The 22,367-nt window shown below is 40.3% G+C and overlaps 1 protein-coding gene across 4 annotated transcripts in view; it reads right to left on the minus strand.

Annotated features, from left to right (window-relative positions):
- The window catches only part of plxna1 (plexin A1), a 235,377-nt gene extending 218,340 nt beyond the window's left edge, over positions 1-17,037 (minus strand). For all 4 annotated transcript variants that reach the window (XM_015390057.1, XM_015390054.1, XM_015390056.1 and 1 more), the window contains exon 1: positions 16,920-17,037. The gene's annotated coding sequence lies outside the window, so the exon portion shown is untranslated. The remainder of the gene's footprint in view (positions 1-16,919) is intronic.
- Positions 17,038-22,367: the final 5,330 nt, after the last annotated feature.

The raw sequence follows: 22,367 nt of genomic DNA on the forward strand, positions 1-22,367 counted from the left end.
ACGAATGTAGCATCTAGATTGGAACCAGCCACTTAAACCCATTTTCATGCTCCTTTATCTTCATTAGATAAAGGCCCAAAGCATGATGGGATAGAAGAGGCCTCAGCCTTCTGCCCTGATTGAATGCTAAGAAGTCAGACACTTAATGTAGGTACCTGATTTGGTAAACGCTTCAATCAGCCTCTATTTGATATACCTCAGCATCTTGTTCAATATTATGTTATTTGTGGCTTTGAACTGATCTTATTTCTACACAAAAACCAAAGAGATCATCAAACAAAAGGGTATTTTTTTCACAAGGGTTAAAACAAGTTGTAGTGACAGATCCATGTGAAAGGAGGGAAATCTTGAGATGATGCTTGTGTTTTCTAGTGATAATAACTACAACTTTTGTAATGCTCTGGGGGTATGTGTAGCATTATGAAACCTCATCACAGGAAGAGAACAGAGCAGCCCTCTGCACCGTGCCCGTCCTCACACTGGCCCCATGCCAGGCTCGCTCCAGCAGAGGAAGCAAAACACAGAGAGGGAGGCATGGTGGTGTTTGTGTGTGTATGAAGGGGGGGGGGCAAACATTCCCCTGGCAGGATCCCCGGGACCTGGCGGAGGGCAGGGTTCAGCCGCTGAAGGAGAGGCTGCGTGCCCGGCAGTCAATTAGCGGCTCACATTTACACAACAAATGGAGCTCCCACGGTTTCTCCAGGCCCTCACACACATGCGTGCACACACACCACTCATGAGTGTATCCACTCAGCACTCATCAGCACACGCCGACACAAGGTCATGGAGAATAGGAGGGAGCGTGAGCGCGCGAGAGAGAGGAAGAGGCCGGCTATCTGCTGGAGTGGCACTCCAAAACTACTAACTCTTTGGCTGTATCAGAAACACACGCAGAGATGCTGGGAGATGGGAAAAAACATCTGATGTCTGGAGTTGCGACGTAAATAGAGATACTTTTAAAGAGAGCGTTTTTGAACTTCGCTCGACCTATTCTGGTGCAATTAAACATGTTATTCAAGAGACAGCTGAGGGCCAGCTATGATTGGCCAGCTGAGAAGAAAACACACCAACAGTTGAAATTATTAATCGCATGCAAGCTGCTTTTTTGAAAGAGGTAGTGATTTCAACGTTTTTAAATCTGATAACCATAGAAAACGATTCCTTTGTTCCAGTATAGCTAGATATATATGGTAGCGGTGGAATGTTCTAGTTTTGCTCTTTGTCACGTTACAACTGCAAGCTTGACTGCAAAATTTCAACACATAAAAATCTGAAATGTTGGCTCACTTTTGCAGCATTTCTAGTTAGTAGTGAGTTAGCAAGCCCCTCCCACCTCTAAAACACTGCAGCCCGTTTCTGCAGTCAGAAAGCAGAGACTCTCCTCCATTGAACCTGGGGAATACATGTGCAAAGCTTCCACTGATCCCTCCTCACTTAAGAAGTGGAATCTAAATACAATATACTGTTTATATTTTTCATTTAACCTGTTGCACCCAAATAGATCCTCCCAGCAATTAATTCATACCTAACTTCATCCGCTCTGTTAACTGCCTTTAAGCTAAATTGGATAACATTTATCTAGTTATTTACTTTCATTTCAGATTAAAATAAAACTGGAAGATGTTTTATATAGTAGCTTAAGTTTTAACTGTATTTTGAGTATTTTTAAATCACATTCTGTCTTGCTAATGTTGATGTATCTATAATATGAAAATTATGATTGCAGCGTCAATAGCTCCATTACACTCATCAAAAATCCTGCTGAGAACCCTGCCATGTAGGCCAGCTCGTTCCAACACATTAAAAACAATTAAACCGGGAAGAGATCCTTCAACAGTCCTGCCCTCTCACCTTAGCTTATCTGCTTTACCCTGATAGCATGACGCATGGACCTATGAAGTCTAAATGTTATTTATTCTGATATGCATAATATTTATCAGAGGAAAACTGAAATCTTAGAAAATCCAATTTAATACGGCATCATTGTTATAACTTGTTTTAGAGAAAAATAACGCCACACAACATTGGTTAATGTAAAACGTGCACGAAAGATGAAACATTTCCCAAGTTAATTTAAATGCAAAATCTGTGCAAATTTCATAGTGCTCCTAAATTTTATCTGGTTCCTAAATTGGTAAAAAACAAAAAACAAAAAAAAAAAAGCTAAGCATATAACCCTGCAACTGTTGTGTAAAACTTCAGAGCATTTCTTAGAGGGGCAGACTTTAAAAATGCCATATTAGAGAGATTTGAGCAACTGTACATTATTAAAACAACAAAATGCAACTTCCACCCCCTCTCGCCAATTATTTGTCAGTCTTCCTTGTCACACTCAGGGTGAGACACTTGACCTCAGATACCATATCCAGGTACCTTTCGGGGATAGAGAGGTTAGAGTCAGAACTGCAAAGACGAAGGGAAAATCTAAGTTTTGGTTCACATCATTTAGAAGGTCAGCTTACAAAAAACAATTCTCTTCCCAACACCCTCTGCATGCATTCCACACATTTCCCTGGCTGTGCATCAACCTATCAGGGACCATTATGGGCGAAAACAGAGCAGAGGTTTGCTGCGAGAGGTGACCTGTCCCACAGAACAATCAACACCAACACATCTCTCCCTCTCTTCTTCCAAATCACTCTCCCCTTTCTCTCCCCCCTCCAGCTGTGCTCGGAACAGGCCTTTAAATCACCCAGACAGTGCCCTTTGATTGGTTGACCTCTCTGCATGATTAAACAGCCATTTCCATCAGGGCCTCCGTGGGAGAGCGCGATGAAGAGCGAGTCGCACAGATAACGGATGTGATCGAACCCAACAGAACAGGACTCCCTCATGCCGATGATGACAGACTTCTGGCTCAAAAAGGTTCAGAAGATTGAATCTTGATAAGAAAAGCGGGGTGTATATGGCAACTAAACTTAGAGAAAAACTGGCATGAGAGCACACTAAGCAAGATCAGCAAACACAGAAAAATCTTGCTCTTAAAAGCTATATAAAACAATCTTTTTATCAGAGCATTTTATTTAAATCGTATGTCATAGATCGAGATTTCAAAACAGTTACTAATATTGTCATGTTTCTGATACTCAAATTAAGCTATTTTTGCCTTCTCTCTTTGCAGAGCACTTATCAACCCATTGTATCAGGTGAGACTCGGCCTACCAAGAGATAGCTGCCCCCCCGACCCCCCCACCCCCACCCCAAACTGACAGGTCTGACCAGACGAGCATCAATCAGAGAAGCAGCCCATGGAGAAAAGGTAATGTTGGATGAGATCTGCATTTCAGGTGAGATAATCTGTTTAAATTAGAATTAGTAAGTACCGTATTTTCACGACTATAAGGCACACTTAAACGTCGTTTTTTTCCCTCAAAATGTGCGGTGCGCCCTTTGGTGCGATGCGCCCTATGTGTGTTGTAACTGCGACTTTTGAGACCACCTCATTGAGGAGATGATGAAAGAGTGGCTGAATGTAAATCAATAAAAAAAAAAAAAAACGTTTTTTGGAGGAAAACCCAAGATAAATCTCATCAAAAGTAAAAAAAAAAAAAAAAGAAATTTACAAAGCACTGTAGTTCTAACTTTTAACATCTTTATCCTGCCGGGAAATAATTCTGTGGATGCATAATAATGTTGGTATGAGCTAATGCTTTTGAGTTAATCCAAATAAAAATGTAATAACCTGTGTTTATTATCCAGCTCACTGAGAAGCATTACAATTAGATGCTGAGATTACGTTTAAAAATCTAGAAAGCTTGGTTAGCCAAGAACAAGTCAAAGTCACGGTCCGTGTTGCTGTGATGAGAAGAAAAGCGAATTTGCTGAAAACACCAGTAGAAGTGTGTGTGTGTGGGGGGGGTTAATTTCCTCCTCTTCCCTGAAACCAAACCTCCTGTCGGATCAAGTCGCCAACCCCTTATAACATCTGTTTGGCTTCAAAATAAACAGGGAAAAGCTGTAAATCTGGTTGGGCAGGGTGGTGCAAGCAGCTGTTCCAATGCTGCGTTCAGAACTAAATTAAACTTAGGAACAGCTTCACTGATTGTTCCCCTCATCCTTCTTCCACCTCTTTCCTCTACCTCACCGTGTCTTGCATACAAGAGCTTTTCAGTGGAACAACATTTATTATTCTTTGCTGTGAGCTGCCTCGTTGCTGTTGTGAGTTAGCGAGCACTGCCAAGTCCCCTCCCTTGTTTCTTGGCGGTTTTATTCCTTCTCCTCAGCCGTTTCTGGCAACGTTTTGTTCTGATTTCTTCTTTTCCCGCCCTTTACTGATTCTCAGCTCAAAGGGCTTTTATATTGATGTAGCTACAAGCAGACAGGGATGTGGGCTACGTTTGGAAGAGCTTGTGTGGTGTCCAAGTCTGAATGACGAGGTGTGGCTTTGAGAGTCCCGTGTTTTATGAGCTGCACAGAAATGCACCGCACCAGGAAGTTCTAACATAGCTAAAACTAGTTACATGTAAATGGAAATGACAAACATTAGATATCCAATGAGACATTTCTATTTTCTTTCATTCAGAAGTTGCATATTTGATTAAATTACCTTTTACAACTTTAAAGTTTTAAGAGACCTAAGTCTCCATATTCAAGTCTCTCGGCATAGTTTGGTGTAATTTTGGCCCATTTCTTCAAACAAACTGGTTTATCTGGGTCTGACTTTTTAACTTACACATGGAAATATAATAATTATGGCTGGACAATGTTAGTTTATTCAGACTACATGACACGTCGCTAAGCTCATCAGACCACGGCATGTTTCCCTTTCTGCAGGTGTTGAAGCAGACTTCTAGGATGAAACTCATATTCTCTTCTCATTTATCTGCCCCTTTCCCTTTTTTAGATTTTTTCTTTTGTTTCCACTTGTCAAAAGTAAATCTGTTGGACCTCTTCTTTGAATGGTGAAAACTATTCTGAGTTCACCACTGTCTCACAGGACACTTTAAAACAAATTTTAAAATAAAAGTGGTGCAAAGACCGATCAATTTGCTAAGTTTTGAATGATCTGACACTAAACTGAAAGTCTATCTTATACACCAAGCTTATCTACCTCCATAAAGGTCTCAAAATTAGCCCCCATCAATACTCTAAACTTTTCATTTATTTTGAAAACATGTTTATAAGGTTTCATAGCTCAATGTTTCTCACTAAAACAACAAAACAACTTAAACTGCTGGTAATAAAAAAAAGAAATGAAACAATAACAAACTGCGTCACACAAATTCGAATCTTTGTAAAGGTTAGAATAGGCCAGAAAATGGTGATTAGTGCACTACTAACTGATATGCATGACATGGCTCTACCGCAGAAGCTCACAAAACCTGACATCTTTCCCATAGCTTTTACATTTGTTTCAAGGTGAATCATATTTAGGGAGGCAAGATATTGGGATTTTGGCCGATATCCGATATTTTCAAACTCATGTAGCCGATAACCAATAACGATACCGATGTTAAAGCTGGACAAAAATAAGTAGTCATTGAAAATAGCAGTTTTGTTATCCATTTCTGACACTTTGAAAAATAATATACTCAAATATATTTTCATATGCTGATATCAAATTGATTTTTTAAAACGCGGTATAGATCAATTTCAAAATCTCGTGAAATTTCATCGTTCTGTTACAAACTCTTGGGAAATTTTGCAAATTCTTGTGAGATTTTGTTAGTAAAATAGATCGATACCGCGTCAATATATCAACATATAAAAATATGGCAAAATTTTGTGAATTTTCAGGGGATTTCGTAGCATTACGATGACATATAGCAATGTTTCATTAGTAAAAGAGATTGATATGGTGTTTTTAAATGGCAATATATCAGCATATGAAGATATTGGGATATTTTAATGTATCAATGTTTTTTCCCTCGTCTTTAGAAGTTTTTAAGTCTGTAAAAAAGTAGTTTTTGAGGAAGAAGTAGTAGTAGTATTTTTTTTTTTTTTTTTAGACTTTAGAAACTCAGAAGCTGATCAAATATCGGGTTAAATATCGGTGGGGTGGCCGATGTCCGATATTCAGTTTTAAGGCCGATACAGGCCGATACCGATAGGGGGCCGATTATATCGTGCATCCCTAATTATATTGGTTCTAAACTTTTTAATTAGAAGAAACTAAGATGTTTTTTTTTCTAGAATATACACTAACTGCAAAGTAACGGTTCTTTAAATCTCTTCAGGCTAAATTCATTTTAGAATGTCAGTGTTATCCATCAGGTTTCCGAGGGCAGTAGGAGTGAATCTGATGGAGCAGCAGGTGTCATGCAGATCTATTAAAGGAAATAAGATCCGTATCTGTAACGGTGAAGAACAGAACCGATCATCCTGAACAGCCGCATTCCTTCACATGCAAAGGAAACCAAGGGAATAGTGGATCTCAGCGAGGAATGAAGGGCAACCCTGAGAGAAAAAGGCTTGCATAATAAAGGATACTCCTCCCTGCTCGCACGCATCAGCACACCAGTCACAAGGTACACACCCCGCTTCATTCGAAATGCAGAATGGTATCGCGGACACATTCCTTCATGTTTGTTGGATGCTTCGTCACATGCTCCGTCTCTTTATCTTCTCAGAGCAGAGATACCCTTCAGTAACCCAGTGTTTCTTCACGTGGGAGCTGGCATGCTGCTGACCTCTGTGACAGCTCCTGGTAGGGAGAGTAGAGGCCAGGGCCAGAGGTCAGCGAGCACAACTGCAGTCATCATGGGACAGCAATGTGCAGCTCGCACCCACGCCCACCTACGCCCCTCCCCCCACCATGCAGTAGCAGAGCGCTACCCCAGGCTGGGTAAGAAGCAACAAGAGAGCCCTGGCAATAAGACCTCTGCTGCCCCACTACACCTTTAAAGTAGGGATCAATCTAACCCCTGACCTTCCTGATCCCATACCTCCTCCTTCTAGTTTTGGGGCCTCCTCCTCCTCCTTTCTCATACTCTTCTTCTATTCTGCCCCCACCATTGTCTGTCGCAAAGAACTCCTTCTCAGAGACGACCCGCTCTGCTTGCCTTTTCTCTGCAGGGGGCCGAGGAGGGCGAGGCGACTTAAAAGCACCCCCAGGAGATGTTCCGTTTCTGAGTGGAGGTAGCCCAGGTCTGCTAAAAGAATTACCCTGGGCAGAAGCTAATGCGCTGCACAACATGCTGTCGAGTGGTTTTGTCCTTAACAAGCTATGCAAGGGAGGAGACTGAGGAAAACTGGGTTTTATGGCCCACGAGCACATGTTTCCACTGAGGCAGGGGAAGAAAACCAGAATCTTTCTGGGGCATTGCTGAACGTGTTTCAAAAGTTATGGATTGTTACAAAACCACAAGGAGGGTGCAAAACAGCAAAATCTAAATTCTTGAAATCAATTTGAATGACAGCCATTTGCATTCAGATTTCTAGTGAAAGTCTCAGTATTAGCAGCATTTGCATTGCTTGGTGGCAGCTGATACTAGTGGGTAACTGTAGCACAGTGAAATAAAGAAAAGTCCCTTGTACATATGTCTGTGGTCGACATGCTATGCAGTGGCACAATGCCAATACACAATGAAAGCCAGAGTCGGTGAGCCACTCATCACTTCTCCCTCTTTAACCCTTTGAGAGGAGCACAAAGGAGAGCTGACACAGTGGCTGTGGAAAGAGAATGGGCCGGGAGAGGGAGGAGGTGCTGCAGATTTCATGCTGCTTCAGAAGCAATTTCAAAGTTTCAGACAAGATTTTAATTTGCCTTCCTTCAACAGAAGCCCGGAGATGCAGCAAATCGGAAGATGATACTTTGAATTTTAAGCCAGTGTACTTTGAAGTTTACCCACAATATTCTTCTTTTAATGTATTTTAAATTAACATGGATGGATGGATGGATGGATGGATGGATGGATGGATGGATGGATGGATGGATGGATGGATGGATGGATGGATGGATGGATGGACAACACAAACATTTGGACATAAATCAGAGGCTTAACCACCCTTCTAGGGACAAACATGGCTTTTCTCAGAACAAATGAATTAAAATCTCATCTCTTCCTTACAGATTTGCAAGCAAATATTTCAAGCCACATCAGATTGCTCTGACTTGGATAAAAAAGTTATTTCTTGCTAGTAGTGTGGTCAGAAATAAGAACTGTCAAACACTCTGCTATGTTTTATGGTTTAACCAAAGAAAACAGATGACTGGAAATCACTCCGAGTGACTGTCAGAAAAACCAAAGCTTTCTTAATCTAAAAACAATACTACAAATTGAATTTTCTTCTTAAATAATCTCAAAATATAAAGCAAAAACCACTGACAATCAGCTAGAAGGAGCAGCTAAATTCCAACCCTTGGAGAGCATTAATACATATTTATCTCCATCTGCTAAACACATGTCTTTAGTTCATGGTATATGTATCCATGTGTAACACGGATGCATCTCAAAATCCAATTAAAGAAAAAGGCTTCCTGTATGGATCTGCACACCCTATACCCATGACTGCCTGAGGGCCAACGCCATCCTGCTGCTGACCTCTCTGCATTAAGTCACCCTTCCTTCCGCTAACATGGAGGTTCCTGCTTTGTAGTCCGCAGCGTAGCCACAGTAAAGGGGCCAGACAGGCAGCCAGCTGATTTATAGGCTAGCCCACAGCACTGCTTTCCCTGGGCAAGTGGTTCTCTTCAGAAACCTGCCTTCTATTAGTCTTATTTACAGGGCTGGGGAGTACGGACGGCTTGAATTATTAAAGATCCCCGTTGGTAAACACAACAGGAACCCAGAGAGTGAGTATAGTATAGGGAGGAGCAGGATGAAAGAAGAGTCAAAATGGGAGGTAGAGAGATAGAGAAGAATAAAAGGAGAGAGGAGCAATTAGGAGGTGCAGCACCATAAACATTTATCGCAACTATAAATGCTTCTATGCCAGATTTGTTTGATCCTCCACAGTAGAGAGCACTGCCTCACACACTTCCATAAGGAGTCACCGCACTGCCACAAACCCACTGATATAACAGCCCATATACGACCGTGCACATGGAGGGGAAGTGCACGGACGATGCTGAGGCTTATCGCCATGCAAATACATGCAAAGGCACACACCCACAGCACACTGCCTCATCTCTCACACAGTGGTTCTCATTAACAAGCCAAACATGCCTGAAGACGCCGACAGACTCTAGTGAGCACGGTAAACAACCACCGGGCTTCCTCGTCTTAACGTAGACTATCTCTGCGACGAAGACTGACAGATAATCTGTGAAAAGGGACTAAAAATATTGCACAGTGACATCGATGTTTTCAGGAGGTCCGAGGAATTGCAGAAATTCCCTGTAACTCACTTTACCTATTGACCTGTGACACAGCTGATCTGCTTTTACAAGAAAGATACCAATCAGGCATAATCAGATTCAGGTTCTAAGTCTATTCCACTTTTTTATGACAAAACTTCAATAAGTAGAACAATTTCTTTAAATTATTTGACTGAGGAAGATGTATTAAAAGAAGCAGGAAAAAAGGAAATGAAAGAGTATTTCTATTCATGCATCAATGCAAATGTTTCCAAAAAAAACCCTAATCTGAATTTCATTAAACTAAAAATACATGCCATTTGCAGATGCATGAACCAAAGAATGGTGGAAGCATAAATCAAGAGACTTTATGTCCATTTTCTCACCATGAAGAAGTCTGTTTTGGAGACACCAGCTCAAAATGCAACTATAAAACATACATAAGTGAAGGGCGAGGAGCCAACATCATTAAAGGCGATTTAAAAATGTAAAATAAATTTTTACATATGAATTTTTATTCACCTTAAGTTCAACTTGTGCTAAAAACAGCAGAAAAACTAAGATGGAGGTTTTCTTTCATTCTCAGCAGGGATGTTTAGGGTCTGCCTGCAGGGGGCGATTGCCTAGACAGTCTTGGGAAAGATGTTGTTCTTGAGTCCAAATGTTTTTGATGCAATGTTCCTGAATCATTCTGCTGATGAAAGTGGAGCAAGCTGCACATAGCTCAGATCCAATTTTAGCTTTAACCAATGAAAAAGGAAGGAGAAAAATGCTGTATTGCTACATTTAAGAAAATTTTTTGATGGACATATCAAGTGCAGGATCTCCTTATTTTCTCCTACCTTCTCTTTCTCACCATCACTCTGACCTCTAGCATTTTGGGTGATGTCATTGGCGTCCATTGTGAGCAGTCACTATCTTAGTCAGACTATCTGATCAACCCAGTTAACATAATTGTTAGAGATATCATTAACATAATGCAATTAGTTTTTTAAGGTAGTTAAGTCTCCTTAATTTTTTTGTTTTTAGTTGTTTTTTTAAGTAAAAACACATTTAAAAACTTTTTTTTGGTCAGTGTTATGATCCCATGATAAAACTGTAGAGGGCTGGACAGTACACGGGATATAATTAGAACGGATCATCCATCCATCTCATTTCCCACCTCAGGAATAAAATTAGACCAGAATAAAATGCGCTGTATAGGCGTCATCTAACGTTACAGGAAGGAACCGCAGCTTCCCGATCGATAGCAGATCCAGACTCTTCTTCAAAAGAGGAAACACAACAAGAGGGCTTTTTTTTTTACGTCCACGTGAATCAGAAGCTGGCCGCCTGTCTGACTCTGTGTCTGAAGGGAGATGGATGGAATGCTGACAAGAGTATTAGCATGCCGAGGAGGAAACCTCGATGCTGAGGCTGTGCCTGCAAGCTGCAGTGGCTGTGGGGTTTCCACACAAGGCCAGTGGGTCAGGAGAGGAACCGGATCTTATGAGTGCAACTCTGGCCCAACCCGAGCTGTGAGGAAATGATGCTTAGATACAAAGAAACAAAATGTTTCTTTGGTTTGGATCAGAGCCCATTCTATGAACCAAATACAGTTCAATCTCAGTCAACAAACCAATCAACAACACTTAAGAAAAGAAAAAAAAGCTGATTTCAGTTCAGTTCTGCAGAAGACAAATGGAGACTATGGTAAAAACTTATTTGATAATGTCAGATTTTCACTCCAGAGTGGCCTTTTTAGTGCCTGCTTCAAAAAGCGTCTCCGATACCCGAGCAGCTGTCACTTTCAGCAGGCACCGAGGAGGACGGAAGCGGGGGAGGGGTCCTTTGAAGAAACTGTTAAAAGTGGGCGATAAAAATAAACCGGGAGAGAGGAGAAAATTAATTATACATAACAGACAGTTCACTTGGATGAGCACATACAGAGGCAGCAGAGAAGAAACGAAGGCTGCCTTCCTCAGAGATGGAAAGAGGTGAGGAAGCTCTGCTGAGCCAGAGCTCTGGTTAAATTAGCTTGGCTACAACCGGAGGGAGGGACAGATGCAACCAGGAGGTCAAGCAATCAAACGATGTTTGCTGAGATTTTGTTTTTTAGATTCTGCCCTCTTGTATTCACATCTAGTGTCCGTTTAATTCAGCGTTCAGGGACCAAAATAAAGCAGGCGGCCGCTCCAATATAACCCACTCTACTTTAAATTCCACTCTGATTGGTGCTGATGAGGGTCTGTGCTGCCACCTCACCGACAAATTCACCTCTCAATATCATCGGTAATGCACTGGCACTTTGTGGTTCAACACCACCTACCGGCGCTCAATCCCAGCTTCTTATGTGGGCCAAATGGAGGTCATTCCAATTTGAGCAGTCAGTCAAGACAGCCCCGCCAGGTATTGGTGAGAGAGCTTATTTGATATTAGCGCTCAGAGCCTGGGTAGGCGTTGATACCACGCGAGGTGTGTGTAGAACGGGGTTTTCAGACAGAGCCCTAACCGCTGCTCCATCCGTAGAGCTTTTAATATTCCTGCTGTTCTGCCGCTCCTCGCCTCGGGGAGAAAAACCCAGAGAGATGAAGAGGAGCGGTTAGGCAGAAAAGAGGCGTCAGTAGGAAGATGGAGAAGCGACACGATGGAGAAACAGGAGAGGGCGGGTCAGAAGCACAAGATTCTTGCTTATGTATACCGGTACGTTCTCTGACTCAATCTTCAAGAGCCCCTAAAACCAATTTCAATGTTTTATATAAGGACCAATGAAGATATCTATCAATTTATTGCAGATTTATCATCAGAGGTCAAATTTTAAATAATAAAGATGGTTCATTTAGCAGGGTAAACAGATTATCCATCTATATTCTACACTTTTCAATATTTTCTTAGATATCTTAACAGGTCTTGAAGAGATAATAGAAAAATAAACGCATACAGATGAAAAGAGGAGAAGTAGCAACATGCCACTCTAGCTCTAACCTCTTCAGGATGACTGACACAAATGAAAACTTATGTAATAAAAACAAGCCATCCTCACTGGCTATTATATGAAAACCGATATTACATTACAGCAGCAGCGAGCCAAGAAAGTGCTCGCTCATGGCGGAGAGACTAAGGAATAGAGCATACCAAGCCGTCTGTGACACAACCGCTATGTCTGTTAGAGAGGAGATCCTCTTTCAGAGTGATAAATGCTTCCACAATGAGCACCGATCTGAAAAGCGGGGACGGGACAGGCGCTGGCAAACGATGAAGACCAATTATCCCGGCAGGAACATCCTGGAGAACCGGTCGTACACAGAAAGAAACAGAACATAAAAAGGAGGAACCTCAAGCTGCCAAGGAGAGCAAATGAAAGGCAGGAAGGTATAACCCTGGCATGTGCAGGGATTCATCTTTGGAAGGAGGATGAGAAGAACCATGATGCATTTCGAGAGACAGACTGGAAAAATTAAATATGAAAGCTGGAGGAGAGTAAACTGAAAGAGAGAGAGGTAGACCAAACTGACAGCAGCAGAGGGTGAGGGAGGCGAAATAATATAGGCAGGAAGCTGAAGCAGAGGAGCAGAGAGGGAAGGCGAGAAAAGGAAATGCCTAAAGATGAGGGCTGTTCAAAATGTCAGACAGTAAGGAAACTGGAAAATGAGCTGGATTTCAAAGACTGGGAACAAACACAAACAGACTGCAAAGAGTCCACAAAGTGGATGCAATGAGGAGAAAATCTGCTTTCTGTCTCAAGAAATTTATATTTAAACTCTCATGCTCCAAAATCCCTTATCAATAAATACACAAGCAGCACTGCTACGAAAAATAAATGACCAGTTTGACTGTGTGCCGTGTGTAATTCAGTTTTCACCCCAACAAAACCCTCGGTGCTCTTGTCATCGGCGGACAATCTAATCAGACCTGCCGACTGAGCGGTTCATAGGAATGCGACGCAGGGAGAAGCCACACAAAGGCAGGGCCAGAGGGGTGCAAAGCGCACGTCAGCTCGAATTCCAAAGTTTGGACATCACCAGAGCACTCTTCACAGCACTGCAGCCGGGCAGACCGGATAGCGCAGCCTCTGAAGAAACTCCTGACAGCAACGGCCCTTTGTGGGGCCGATCTGTATCATAATTAAGGATGATTGAAGCAAATTGCTTGTAATTTTCTGGCTGGGTTGACAGCTTTTTCGGGGGAAAAATGCCAAACAAGGTGACACTTCATTAAAAACAAAAGAATTTCTCAAAGAAAATGTTCACTTTACACTGGAAGCATTTTTCTAAATCCTCCTGTCCAATCTTTGAGCGATCGACACTGTAACCTCCAAGAGTGTTTGGGAGAGCGTGTGATTGTTGGATCCTGTGGACAAGCCTGAACATGTTCACATATTATCTTATTACCACCTGACAATTACTCTAACATTCTTTACCCAGAATAGAATAGAACCAAGTAATAGAACAACAGGTTACTGCTTATACTTCGTTTCATGCTAGTAAACTAAAAGGATGTTCTTCCATTTATCAAATCAGTGACCCAGGTGTATGGTTTATTGTTGAAGAAGACTCAAAGTTGGCTTATTTCAGGATCAATAAGTGTTTACCATAAGACAAAGGAAGCAAAATGAAGAAATTTCTGCAATCTATTGAGACAATGAGAGAGAGTCGCATTTTTAGCAGCTAACAGGAAGGCTGAACAGATTACTGCAAATATGGTATTTTTAACTATTTGAATTACAAAACTCAAACTATGAAGCATGTTGGCTTTGGAAAGGCTATGGCAACCTTATGGATACTACGGCTGCAATGAATGATAATTTTTTCCTAATCGGTTAATCTGTCATTTGATGTCAAAATGTTCTATTTAGAAGATTTTTGACATAATTTTAACCGGATGGCACCTACTACGGCACCTCAGGAGTTCTGGATAGAACAAATTTAAGGTTTTTTTTCTTCTTGAATGCAAAATGTTTACATAGTTCTAGTGAGTTGCTCTTCAGCTAATGGCATGTGTTAGAGTATTTCAACTCTAGCTAATAATCATTTACTAAAATAAGTTGGAAATTATTACAATAATTTACAATTTACAAATAATCCACTTAATTGGAATACTGCTGATCAATACCTCACAGGTAATGTATCAAGAATCTAGACTCTGGCTGAGCTAAATCTAGCAGCACTGATCACATACATTAAGCGCTACAGACAGTTTAGAATATCAACTCCAAATAACTCTTATTTAAACAGCAAACATCTGTTTTAAAGTGATGTTTAATAGAAAACATGGTGACATCATGTCCTCATCATATAACCTGTAACAGTGGTTCAAAGCTTTAAAATAAATACTAAGGGCTGCTACTCGACTAGGGCTGAAATAATTAATTCCTGAAATAAATAAATTAATTAAAAACTGGAGTATACAGACTCTGAAACATGTCAATAGTTAAAAGACTATCCCACTCAGAGCAGTAATTATACCAAAGTTGTATTCAGGATTAAAAAAGGACAATGTTTTCTATTAATTACTCCTAATGTGGTGTAGTTTTTCCTTCACTTTGTTTAATTTTATATAATATCTTAGGAAAACCTTTAGGAAACCTTTTAATGTCTGATTACTAGTAAAAAAAAATTAAATAATCCACAGATTTATCAATTAGCAAAATAATAATAAGTTGCAGCCCTAAACCCAACTTTACAAAACCTCCCTCTCTTAGCCAGCGGTCCAACTTTCATATGAAAAGCTGCTTGTTTAGGCAAAACAAGCTCAGCACACCCCTCTTGTGAGGACGATGATATCCAAACATTATTTCAAGTTGGAAGCGAAATCTTAAATACTTGCTCCCCAATTCAAATCCCAAAACATTCATACCTAAAAAGCACGTCCCTTTTCTCTGAGCTGTCAGCATGACCTGATGCTGCTCATCTAAACTAATGTCTGCGATTATAATGTTTCTACTGACTAGGCTGATAAATTTAAGAGATACTTAAAAAACATAATAAAACACTAAAGCAGATTTCTGCTTTTGTTTTTGGTTTTAGCATAAAATAGGCAACAATTCAATTCAGTTTATTTACATAGCACCAATTCACAACACAGGTCATCTCAAAGCACTTTACAGTTCACCAGATCATGCAGTCAAATTGATTCAAAGCAACAGGAAAATTAGGGGAATGACATCTACATTTACGACTTTTTTGTTGTAAAGGATGACCAGAAACAAGTGGAGGGGGGTCATATAACTCAAACACTCATTGCAGTGGAATACATCTACAGTAATCAGAAACATTCCCGTATCCAGGTAAGACAGGAAACTGCTGTGTTTAATAAAAACAACTAATAGGTAATGCAGCAACAAGTGGGGGAGGGGTAGCGTTATCACTCCATGTTCTAGGCAGTGTTATGAAAAACAAAAACTGGTTATTTCAGCCCTTCCTTTAGCATCTTATAACAATATATTGGTGGAAAATCAGTGTACAAGCAATTAATACTTTAATTGCTTGTACCAATAATTACCTATGGACCTGTGCTGAAAGGAAACAAACTGGGGCCACAGAGGAAGAAAACCATCCTCCTGTTCTGACCTGATTTACTGTAGGACTTCAGCATTCATTTTTAAGGACAGCTGCAGGTAAGCTCCAGACCTCCTCCCATCTTCCATAAAATAAAAACTCCATTTATAGTGAAGCATTTCCTAATCTAATTCAATCCATGGATCCAAATGAATTCACAGCATGCAGATGGGGGGGTCGGGGTGGGACGACTAATTTGGTTAACAAGGATTTGATTATAAAACACGCGCGCGCACACACGTAGAAATAAATGAGGAGAATCCAATAGAGCAATGAGAGCATTTTCACTAGCTGACAAGCAATGCGCACTCAAACACACCCACAGAAAGCCATCGCCTCCTCTCCATCCCTGCTCCGCTCTCAAACGGAGGGGATTCAATTGCTGTCGAATAACAAAGCCCGCAAATTGCCTCCCATTCGTTAGCAGATTAACGCTCTTTTCACTGCGCACCAACACAATTTCTAATTATTTCAAAGCTAATAAGAGGGATCGATTTTTTTCCCCTTGAGAAATCCATCACAACTCCCTCCCTAAGGTCCTTTTAAGAAATAAATAAGTGCTTAGGATGCATAAAATAAATAGTAAAGGAGAAGAATAACCAGAGGACATTGTGCGTCAGGGTGTGAATACCTGTAATTATGGATGATAGTGGTGGCATTCCTCCTCCTTCCTCTGAGGGAAAGGAAAGACGCACCTAAAAACCTCGATCCTTAAGGTGCATTTCTTTTCTAACAGGTTAAAATAATTTAAAAAATATCATAGGAACCAAAGCCAGCCATAAACTTAGCCTCCACTGCGCCAAAGAGAGGCTGCAAAGGAGGAAAAAAACACACCAGCAGAGAGTAGTTTCAGCGCCAGGTGTTTAACCCGAGGTCATTGAAAACGTTCAGATAAACTAAGACGCCTAAACAACTAGTTTCCAGTGTGGATCCAACCCCAAACGCTGCGCGCAAAGCTCCAACAGAACAAACACGCGTCCAACTCCTTCAACCAGCAAACCCCCCCTCCTCAAGATAAAACACGGCGACCAAACGGAGCTCCAGCAAACTGTAAAAGCAAAAATAAAAGCTAAACATTTCAGCCTAAAAGCCGAGCTTGTTCCCTTCCTTCCACCTCCCCAAAAACCTCTCTCGCCGGTACTTACGCGTCTAAGTGATCCTGAGGGTTGATATCCCCGCCATGGTTTTAAATTCCACAACTTGGGCACATTTCCACGCTGGTCACACGGAGTGGCGGCGGTGCTCTCTGTCCGACTGCTCCCCTGCGTGTGAATGGAGCGGAGAGGAGTGGAATGCAGCTCCTGCTCTAGGAGGAGGAGGAGGAGGAGGAGGAGGCGCACTGCTGCTGCAATACCCTACGCAACCGATAGAGGGCTTCACAGCACAACTTGTAAACACTGAGTGCCCTGATGCTGCAAACACAAACTCCAATGTTTTTAATTGGTTATGATGTGATAGACCAATGTATTGTAGCCAATAAAAACAGAGGAAGGTTAGACACATTGTTTTTACCTTTTTTTCTACTTTTAAAAGAAAGCATAAAAGGGATGGGATGGAGTCCCATACATGCAAAGTTCCAAGTATCAGCACTCATGTCTCAGTCATCTGGGAGGAGGATCAAACAGGTCAAGCCCGGAAATAGGTCAAACAAGTCATTTTCCCCCCCTAATGTCTGTTTTCAGTCAATATTTTTTGTTAATTCAAGCTGAAAAGGCAATGAATTAGATCAACATGAATGAAGTTTAAAACCAAACTGCTTTTTGTTTGTAAAAATAGATTTAACAATCACATTAATGTATGCAATGGCTTAACTATCGGTAAGCAGAGACTGCAGTTGCTTAGGGGCCCCGTCACTGACACCTGGTTGGCCCACTACGCAATTGTGGACTAGGACGTCTCTATGCAGATGTAATGGTGTGGAAAAATTACTCTTAAACCCACCTGATACTACAGTGGTACTTTTAATTACTATGTTAATAACTGTGTATAGTTCATTCAACAGTTGGTCAAAAATACACTTATATAAAATGTTTCAAACCGCAATAAAAATCTGAAAAGAATGGCGTATTTGAGTATTTTATTTTTTACAATACGACTTGGAATTATGGGTAATCCAGAGCGTAGATTAAAACCTTAACCGTTAGGTACAATGTGTTAGCGACGATGGATACCAAAAAGAGGTATTTAAGTGGATTCCAGAAAAGAAAAACAAAAGAAGAGCTGCTCGAAGAATGGAAAAACTGTAGAACTAAGACTCATTTTACACTAGAATATACGAAAGTATATCCATGTCTAGTGAAGGTGAAGAAGGATGAAATGATGAAGTGTGTATGTATGGGGCGCACATTTCGGATCTACTGCAGCGGCTGCGCCGTGGGGATGGGGTGTTGTACTTCATATGGGGCCCACCCAGATAATGTTGATTACGGCCCTATTGTTGTGTCGTTATGCCATTGACTGTATGTTGAAAAGAAACACAGTATAAGTTAGAATGTGCTCAACAAGTGAGTGAGGCACTAGATCTGAATGTCCGTACAAATTGAAATACTAAATTTCTCATTTTATGGTCAGGTATCAGTGGCAACAATCACATAATGTATATGAAAAAAAAACAACATATGAACAGTTGGAAAGCACTTAATTCAATAAGAGTGAGATGGAAAGAAAAGAGAGCGGGGAGAGAGAACAATCTGTGACCAAGAGCGCATCAGAATATCTTTTTGGGAGCCATTTACAAATTGTCATTACACTTGCAAAAATCTAATTGGTTAAAACCTTTGCACTGAGTTGTGAAGGATGGGGTCTCATGGTGATACCATCATGGCGAAACACACACTCACTGAATTCCTCATCCACCCGCATCCACCACTCTATGAGTTACGCACAGCTTGGACTTCATTTTGTTCTTCTTATACTTGTATATTTAAAATATCTCACGACTGTCAACATTTGATAGGTTCTCATCAGCACAGGCAGCTGTGCTAATCTTTTTTAAACCTAAAAAATACTGCGTATTGATGTTTATATTAATTTTTTTTATTTTGTTGACAGTTTCTATTTGGATAATGCATATTACACCCTAAAAACACACACAGAGACACACACTCACAAAATTCATGTTATGTGTAGATTCTTACTTTCCTGATTCTGATTACTCATTGCATGCATATTCAGGAGGCACGTTAATTAGTTCAGGTATTTAAGCTCATGGATGCAAAATAATTGTTTGGTTTAAAAAAAAAATCTGATTGAGAGACTGATGCAGGTAATTCTCTCTGTACTTTGCATGAAAGATAGGTTGACAGGTTTGCTGATATCCTCCAGGTCAGGAGCACTCATGCAAAGTGAAGCAATGATTATCTAATAACTTATTTTCTAATAATGATAATAGAATGAACGCGATTGCAGTGAATTGGCAAGTTAGATGAGTCAGGTCAAGTCAATTCACAGGTCAGGAAGGGTTAGTTAAAGTCAAGTCAAGACTTTTGTTAGCTTTAATCAAGCAAGTCATAAGTCCCAAATGTGACGCCTTGAGTCAGACTCATTGACTCCAGTCCCTCATCTCTGAAGCATAATACAAATATTCCGTCCAATTGTTTTCATCCTTCTACTCCTGTACACCTGATTAAAATTAATTGCAATCAGTTGCCAAGTCACCTTGTTTGCAAATACAGTTACTCTATGTCTAATCTATTATCATTATAAATAAAGTTGTTTGTGATCATTGCTTAGTTTCTTGTGAGTGAACAGCATCATGGAGACCAGATCAAGTTTGAGGGAATATTTGAGTGTATGTTCGGTTCTCTGCAGTCTGAATGTCCGTATTTCTAAAGAGAGACTTACCTTCCACAGATGCATTACTCGACATGGGAGCTGACCTAAGGGACACCCAAGCTCCTTTAGATCCAGGTGCCCAAAATGTTCAGAATTTGGTCAAACAAAACTAATGGTTTGAAAGAGAAATAAAGGAAGCTATTCTTGTCAAATGAGAGAGAAAAAACAAAAACCATAAACGTAACAGCAGGGCTGAAATTTCAGAATATTACAACGTAAATCTAGGTTTTAAATCGATAATGTGTGAGTTTCAAACCAATTCCCACCTTGTTTTATTTGACCAAACCAGATAATCAGTGGGTGATTAAGAACTAAAGACATGTTTAGGAAATTATAATATATATATAAATATATATTCAGAATAACCTTTGAACTATATAGATTTTTCTTGTTATGTATAGAACTTGTGCATTTGTACATAACAATCAGAAGAATGATTATTTAAGCTAAATCCCTTTGAAGCCTTTTTGATGCGTCCAGTCATTCTACCGTGCAACAGGTATCACCTTTGGCCATGACTGCACACATAAAAATGTTATCAAAGTCGTAAAGTACAAAGTCCACATCCACATGAAGGCGGGTTCTCCCCCTTCATCAGAAAACTATGAATGACCTTGTTTAATTTATATATTGTTCTTCTATATTATTAGAATTAGAATGCTTAGCACCAACATGTTCGGATAATGCCATTTTTTTGAGCAGTTTTGTCACACTTTAAATTTATAGGGATTCTTATTAAGACAATTTTAACCGCCTGATCTCCCTGGGGAAGGTTAAAAAAAAGAAAGCATAGTAGTGGCAGCATCATGTTGTGGGGATGCAACTCTAAGTGGACACTTTCAGAAGTGCAGCCGGGAAGCGATGGGCTATATGTCTTAAGTAGATTGCAAACTTTATTTTTAACATTTAATTGGTATTAAAGTAAAAACAAATGTAAACAAATGGCATAGATAACATCTTTGGGACTGTAATTAATAGGTGAGGTTTGATTTTTTAGCAGATGTAAGACTTGATTTTTTCTGTTTACAAGAAAAAACACCAATAAGATGAGGTTCTGTTTATGATTTATGTGTAAAGAAGTTGCATTTTAACGTATATTATTAGACAAGAGGGATCTCAGGGCAGATGTCTGTATAGGGAGAAAAAAAACAATAAACAGGTAGTCGCATAACTGCTGCAATATGTTTTACTTCTTTTGAATATCAGATGGTTACTCTGGCCAGAGGGACTTCACATGTTCTTTTTCCAGTGCGTGTTACACACTGGAAGATCATGAGAGGCACGCTGCCTACTCGCTCCATTTCCCCTGTGAGAATCAGCAACCTACGTGTAAAAAACCGTCTGAAGCAAACCTAATGCTGCTTTTTTAAGATCATAAAATAGTAATTCTCCACTTTTCCTTCAAAAGCCTCCTAAGAGCTGAAACTTAGCCTTACGTAACAAACAGACAATATGTGAATGTGCCATGTTTACACTGGGGTATGGTTTTACATAAAAGCATATTAAACATCTGCAAATTGACACAAAGAGTGAAATGATGAGCCAGTATTTAGTGGGAATTAAAGCTTTGTAGCGTTGGGTTTCAGAAATCACTGCAGAGTCGGAGGATTTCAACTGTTTAAATGCCGTCTGAATACAGTAGAGTTATGTTAGTGTATGTCTCTGCAGTGCGGAAGCTTTTGGGATAAGTGAGTTATTCAAACAGGCAGCTCGGGTTACCAATTGCACTCAGGAGAGAAGAGAGCAAGATCTGGCACTAACCACACCACCTGGCCCTTATATGCTAAGTGTGTTTGTGTGTGTGTGTGTGTGTGTGAGTGTAATAAAGGGGAGAGAGAATATATGGGTTGAAAGAAGTAGGTTTAATGTGAGTTTTTGATTGAGAATGATAAGGACATTTGTGTGCTTTGCATGAATTGAAAAAAAGACAAATTTCAGCCTTTTCAAGAAGATTTCCCTTGGGTCAGTGTCACAAGCCAGCGTTAAGTTCTTTCCTTAAGCTCTCAGTGTTACTTTAGAATTGATTAGTTTGGTTATAGTCATACTAAAAGATTAGTCTCACTTACCATGTGAAAGGCCTCTGGACAAAACCATCCTCCATCTAAATCTTAAACACTAACACACTGATTAGCTTTGGGTTCCTGCGCTTATATCCTTTCAACTCACTTCAGGCTTTGTGCCATTATCATGGGAGGAATTGATGAATTATGAATAACGTTAGCCTTGTGGAAACTAGGATCAAAAGACAGCCTGCAATACGAATAGTCATTTCCTTTTTATTATGCCGACATGTGTCCAGTAATAATGTGATGATAAAGCCCTTTAAATCAAGATAGACACAGCTTCGACGTTCTTACCTACAGCATGCAACTAAAAGTTGTTTTGTCTACAGTGCTCGGTGATGCATTTCCAAATGAGCCAGATTAATCTTAGCTGTCATGATTTCACTGGGCTGCGCACAAGCAGAGCAGCTTGCGCTGAAAGCAATGAGAATATTAAATAAATTTATGCATTGCTGCTGTTTGCTCTCAATTTGCTTTTTTTTAATTCATGCACTATTAATGGGTCTGTGTTTGGTGAGAAGAACAAACATTTTAAGGGAATGGAGAAGATACAAGAGCAGTGTGATGATGGAGCAGAAAGAGATTCACTGTTATTCTCAGAAATACCAGAAAAGTTATTTGAAGTGTAACAATTTGGGCATACATAGAAAAGTCGGTATGGATGGATGGATGGATGGATGGATGGATGGATGGATG

This window comes from Cyprinodon variegatus, unplaced genomic scaffold (assembly GCF_000732505.1).
Source record: "Cyprinodon variegatus isolate N-32 unplaced genomic scaffold, C_variegatus-1.0 Scaffold484, whole genome shotgun sequence".
Taxonomy (NCBI): domain Eukaryota; kingdom Metazoa; phylum Chordata; class Actinopteri; order Cyprinodontiformes; family Cyprinodontidae; genus Cyprinodon; species Cyprinodon variegatus.